Here is a 6,695-nt window from a genome sequence, read left to right as displayed (position 1 = left end):
ATCAGTATAGAAGGGTCCATCGAGGATTACAGAGGGGAGGTAAGGATTAGACAAGTCAGGGTGAGTGTATCAGTATAGAAGGGTCCATTGAGGATTAGAGAGGGGAGGTAAGGATTAGACAAGTCAGGGTGGGTGTATCAGTATAGGAGGGTCCATCGAGGATTAGAGGGGGAGGTAAGGATTAGACAAGTCAGGGTGAGTGTATCAGTATAGAAGGGTCCATCGTGGCTTAGAGAGGGGAGGTAAGGATTAGACAAGTCAGGAGGGGTGTATCAGGATAGGATTGTCCATCGGGGATTAGAGAGGGGAGGTAAGGATTAGACAAGTCAGGGTGAGTGTATCAGTATAGGAGGGTCTATCGAGGATTAGAGAGCGGAGGTAAGGATTAGACAAGTCAGGGTGGGTGTATAAGTATAGGAGGGTCCAACGAGAATAAGAGGGGAGGTAAGGATTAGACAAGTCAGGAGGGGTGTATCAGGATAGGATAGTCCATTGAGGATTAGAGAGGGGAGATAAGGATTAGACAAGTCAGGGTTGGTGTGTCAGGATAGGAGCATCTATCGAGGATTAGAGAGGGGAGGTAAGGATTAGACAAGTCAGGGTGGGTGTATAAGTATAGGAGGGTCCAACGAGAATAAGAGGGGAGGTAAGGATAATACAAGTCAGGATGGGTGTATCAGTATAGGAGGGTCCATCGAGGATTAGAGAGGGGAGGTAAGGATTAGACAAGTCAGGGTGAGTGTATCAGTATAGGAGGGTCCATCGAGGATTAGATTTATTGCATTAAAATTATATCTGGAGTAATTTTTATTCTCACAAATCAAGAAGAGTTTTTGATACCTTATCCACCACCAAAAGTTTACAATATTTTGAGAATCCCCATTCTCACCATGCATAGGTTTTAATTTTACAAATAGCAGCTGAAAATGTGTTTGGCAGTGTTTGATTACAGTTTATTTCACATTTCTATAGTGATAGTAGTCATCATTTCCCATCCTAAACAGCACTTTCATTGTTCATAGAAGGCATCAAACATGTCTGTTCATTTGAATGGTTTTCATGGCATAATTCATCCAACTTTATGATTTTCAATAGATTACTAAAGAAAAACTAGCTTGTCAAGGTTTTCGCCCAGTTATGACTTCAAACTTAATGACGTTGTCTAATTTGATATGTCCCTATTTTTGATTCTGGATAGCTCTAGACTATCCTTTAAATGTGGTATGAATATTGAGTTTTGATTAAATGCATTAATAGTTATAGGTTTTGTGTTTGTGTTTTGTAGGTCTCAGGATCAGGAATCATCCACTGGTGGAGAAAGAGAACATTTTGGTGAACTTTTTAGTTTTTGAACTGGGAATTTTATAAGTCTATTTTATCAGACAGGCGAGTGTTAGTTGTTACGAGAAATTTACATAAAAAACCTACATGAAGTATTGGACACCTGCTGTAGCAGGCTATCAGTGTCCCTGATTTACCGGCTGGAGTGACCGATCTAGGATTTAGTAATGGACTTGATAATGTTTTTGTTGATTTCTTTGTAACTACCTGGAGTATGAATAAATTATTTGAAAATGAAATCTATAGGAATTGTGATTTAAAATTTTAAAATATCAGAAATAACAAAAAAAAAAACTAATATACATGTCATTATCCATAATTGCAAAGTATTTAATTTATTTAAAGATGCTCCACCGCTGAATGATATTTTTCTATCAAAAAAGCTGAGATTTTACTTAATTTACTTTTTAAAATAACCAAACTTTGATGAGTTTTCGAATTGGCTGTTCATATTTTTTAAAACGATCGCAATTAGTTATTAAGATATGATTCAAAAATGGCTGCCTCTCATATCATGCAAGTAATATTCTGAAAGCAATGTGAAAAAATTCTTACATAAATAGAATTAAGTAGGATAATTTTCCATCCACCCATCAGGGTCGTCTTAGAATGTTGGGTCAGAAACCGCCGGGGCAATAATTACGCGGTTTCTGTAGTTGAAAATCTGTACCCTCGGGTGAGAAGCTCTACCAACAAATGTACGATATGAAAGAATTGTTAATCCAACGAGTGACAAAGTATTTAATTTAGTTAAAGATTGGCACACCGTGCTGATTAATGATAAGTCTGTCTATCAAAAACAGATGAATAAGGTATTTGTTCTTATGTTAAATACAAAAACTAGATAAGCACCAACTACCATTAATGACATATTATAAAGAATATTAATTTATAATTAATTAGTGGATCCAGAAAAAAAATTCCATGGCACTATGCCCTATATAGAACTAAATACTGATAATACATGCACCAAAATCAAAATAAAATCATTTAATATGCATTTTTGTGTTAATTAGACATACTCAATACTATTATAAGAATCAGTTATTGTATTAAATGATGGGGATCGATTATGCTCGTGGTCGGCGGACTGTGTAAGCATCTTTAATGGAAAAGAAATACTATTATTTCAAGATTTGTAGACAGAGTGATACCGCTTAATTGCATAGGTATTTTCTAAAAGAATAATATGTGAATAACCAGAGTATATACAAAAAGGCGTGAGAAGGCATTTTATGCACCTTCGTTTGACCCTACTACATACATGTGAACACGCAAATAGATATTGTTTCCTTCACTCAATATAAATACATAAAATCGCTAGACACTAAAAAAGAACATAAATAAATTAGTCAAACGAAGTTTTTATATCGATTTAAATCGTGTAATAACAAAAAATGGCTCCAATGTTAGTGTTTCTTGTTTATAGTTTATCGACACTTGGAATCTGTTTGGAAAAAAAGCTAGACAAATCGACATCTAATTAATTAACTAAAACATGAATTGTGTAAATATTTACATATCTCAATAGTGTAGGAAACTGAATAATGAAGCAAATTTACGTACGTTTGCCCTTGTAAAATGATCATAACGATCACTGATAAAACTTAAAAGGCGCCGATCGACTTGCAGTGTTGTAATATTGACACGTGTAGGGAATTCGAAATAGATTGCGTAGGTTATAAAGTTATTCACTGGGCATAAATGTGTTTTGAGATTTCTTCCGAAATTGTTGATCGATTGCGTCAAACCACATTTATCACACATTCCCGCCTGATGTTTCAGCTGAATGAATTTGCAATTATAATGTTCACTAGTGTAACATAACATTGAAACAACGCTTTCATTTGGTAGGAAATTCATTCACAGGAGTAAAGAAAAGGTGGTAAGTAAGCTTTGACCTATAGCCATATTAGCTATGCAGTTCCAAAAATTTTTAATTTGGTGAGGATTTTGATAATATATTGGAAAACGTTACACTAGGTATTGAAAAATTTTGGTTTCCCCCAATTGTTCAAAAGAAAGTTTACTGAAGAGATCGATCTTTCTCACCTCATTATATTTTGTAAATCTCCGCCTGGCCTATTGCATTAGTTTTGAATTTTTAGAGCAACTATATTATATTTTTCTCATTGCATTATGCATGAAGCAAGAACCTAAGTTCCTTTTGGCATAAGCTTGAAGAGAAAATGCCAATGTATGATTTTCCAGAGGTGGGTTAGAAGTTTTCGCTTCTTCTACCAAATGAGTTGAGACTTTAAAGAAAATAGCTTGGGGTTTAGAAGTTATTGGAGTTAGAGTAGCTTCTCGCACTTTAAATATATATTTTGATCTAGACCTCTAAAATGTTTTAAAATGGTCTAAAGACACTCTGGTGGGTCCATAATTATATAAACTGAAACTTATTCTCAGATTCCTGTGATGGAGAGATGGAATGTAGATATATTTTGGTACTGAGTGAGAGATGAAATGTAGATGTATTTTGGTACTGAGTGAGAGATGTAATGTAGATATATTTTGGTATTGAGTGAGAGATGGAATGTAGATATATTTTGGTACTGAGTGAGAGATGGAATGTAGATATATTTTGGTACTGAGTGAGAGATGTAATGTAGATATATTTTGGTACTGAGTGAGAGATGTAATGTAGATATATTTTGGTACTGAGTGAGAGATGGAATGTAGATATATTTTGGTACTGAGTGAGAGATGTAATGTAGATGTATTTTGGTACATGAGTGAGAGATGGAATGTAGATATATTTTGGTACTGAGTGAGAGATGGAATGTAGATGTATATTTTGGTACCTGAGTGAGAGATGGAATGTAGATATATATTTTGGTATTGAGTGAGAGATTTAATGTAGATGTATTTTGGTACTGAGTGAGAGATGTAATGTAGATGTATTTTTGGTACTTGATTGGGGTGAGAGATGGAATGTAGATGTATTTTGATACTGAGTGAGAGATGGAATGTAGATGTATTTTGGTACTGAGTGAGAGATGGAATGTAGATGTATTTTGGTACTGAGTGAGAGATGGAAATGTAATATATTTTGGTACTGAGTGAGAGATGGAATGTAGATGTATTTTGTACTGGGTGAGAGATGTAATGTTAGGTGTACTTTGGTACTGAGTGAGAGATGTAATGTAGATATATTTTTGTACTGAGTGAGAGATGTAATGTAGATGTATTTTGGTACTGAGTGAGAGATGTAATGTAGATGTATTTTTTGGTACTGAGTGAGAGATGGAATGTAGATATATTTTGGTACTGAGTGAGAGATGGAATGTAGATGTATTTTGGTATTGAGTGAGAGATGTAATGTAGATGTATTTTGGTACTGAGTGAGAGATGGAATGTAGATATATTTTGGTATAATGATGTGAGAGATGGAGATGAATGTAGATATATTTTGGTACTGAGTGAGAGATGGAATGTAGATATATTTTGTACTGAGTGATTTGAGTAGAGACTGGAATGGATGTAGATAATTTTGATACTGAGTGAGATATGTAATGTAGATATATTTTGGTACTGAGTGAGAGATGGAATGTAGATGTATTTTGGTACTGAGTGAGAGATGGAATGTAGATATATTTTGGTACTGAGTGAGAGATGTAATGTAGATATATTTTGGTACTGAGTGAGAGATGGAAATGGTAGATATATGATTATATTTTGGTACTGAGTGAGAGATGTAATGTAGATATATTTTGGTATTGAGTGAGAGATGGAATGTAGATATATTTTGGTACTGAGTGAGAGATGGAATGTAGATATATTTTGGTACTGAGTGAGAGATGTAATGTAGATATATTTTGGTACTGAGTGAGAGATGGAATGTAGATGTATTTTGGTACTGAGTGAGAGATGGAATGTAGATATATTTTTGGTATTGAGTGAGAGATGGAATGTAATATTTTGTAGATATATTTTAATGGGATATATACTGGTACGAGTGAGAGATGGAATGTAGATGTATTTTGGTACTGAGTGAAGAGATGTAATGTAGATATATTTTTGGTACTGAGTGAGATGTAATGTGTAGATATATTTTGGGTACTGAGTGAGAGATGGAATGTAGATATATTTTGGTACTGAGTGAGAGATGGAATGTAGATGTATTTTGGTACTGAGTGAGAGATGGAATGTAGATGTATTTTGGTACTGAGTGAGAGATGGAATGTAGATGTATTTTGGTACTGAGTGAGAGATGGAATGTAGATATATTTTGGTACTGAGTGAGAGATGGAATGTAGATGTATTTTGGTACTGAGTGAGAGATGGAATGTAGATGTTTTTTGGTACTTGTATTGAGTGAGAAATGAATGTTGAGATGTATATGATACTGAGTTGAGAGATGGAATGTAGATGTATTTTGATACTGAGTGAGAGATGGAATGTAGATGTATTTTTTGATACTGAGAGATGAGAGAGGTATGGTACTAGTGAGAGATGTATGTGATGTATTTGGTACTGAGTGAGAGATGGAATGTAGATGTATTTTGGTACTGAGTGAGAGATGGAATGTAGATGTATTTTGGTACTGAGTGAGAGATGGAATGTAGATGTATTTTGGTATTGAGTGAGAGATGGAATGTAGATATATTTTGGTACTGAGTGAGAGATGGAATGTAGATGTATTTTGGTACTGAGTGAGAGATGGAATGTAGATATATTTTGGTACTGAGTGAGAGATGTAATGTAGATATATTTTGGTACTGAGTGAGAGATGGAATGTAGATATATTTTGGTACTGAGTGAGAGATGGAATGTAGATATATTTTGGTACTGAGTGAGAGATGGAATGTAGATGTATTTTGGTACTGAGTGAGAGATGGAATGTAGATGTATTTTGGTACTGAGTGAGAGATGGAATGTAGATGTATTTTGGTATTGAGTGAGAGATGGAATGTAGATATATTTTGGTACTGAGTGAGAGATGGAATGTAGATATATTTTGGTACTGAGTGAGAGATGGAATGTAGATATATTTTGGTATTGAGTGAGAGATGGAATGTAGATATATTTTGGTACTGAGTGAGAGATGGAATGTAGATATATTTTTAGTATTGAGTGAGAGATGGAATGTAGATATATATTTTGATACTACTGAGTGAGAGATGGAATAGATGTATTTTGTATTGATTGATTGGAATGTAGATATATTTTGGTACTGGAGTGAGAGATGGAATGTAGATATATTTTGGTACTGAGTGAGAGATGGAATGTAGATGTATTTTGGTACTTGATGAGTGAGAGATGGAATGTAGTATATATTTTTGTACGTGAGTGAGAGATGGAATGGTAGATGTATTTTTGATACATGATCTGAGTGAGAGATGGAATGT

At 34.4% G+C, this 6,695-nt stretch overlaps 1 long non-coding RNA gene across 1 annotated transcript; it reads left to right on the top strand.

Annotated features, from left to right (window-relative positions):
- The first annotated feature begins 665 nt into the window (after window positions 1–665).
- Window positions 666–1,580, top strand: LOC138305997 (uncharacterized). The gene is made up of 2 exons (XR_011205753.1): window positions 666–714; window positions 1,286–1,580. It is a non-coding gene; the product is annotated as an uncharacterized lncRNA (long non-coding RNA).
- The last annotated feature ends 5,115 nt before the right edge of the window (window positions 1,581–6,695 follow it).

The sequence above is a fragment of the Argopecten irradians genome, chromosome 13 (assembly GCF_041381155.1).
Source record: "Argopecten irradians isolate NY chromosome 13, Ai_NY, whole genome shotgun sequence".
NCBI classification, from domain to species: domain Eukaryota; kingdom Metazoa; phylum Mollusca; class Bivalvia; order Pectinida; family Pectinidae; genus Argopecten; species Argopecten irradians.
The sequence above is the reverse complement of the archived record's forward strand: the minus strand, read 5'-3'. Positions and strand labels throughout refer to the sequence as shown.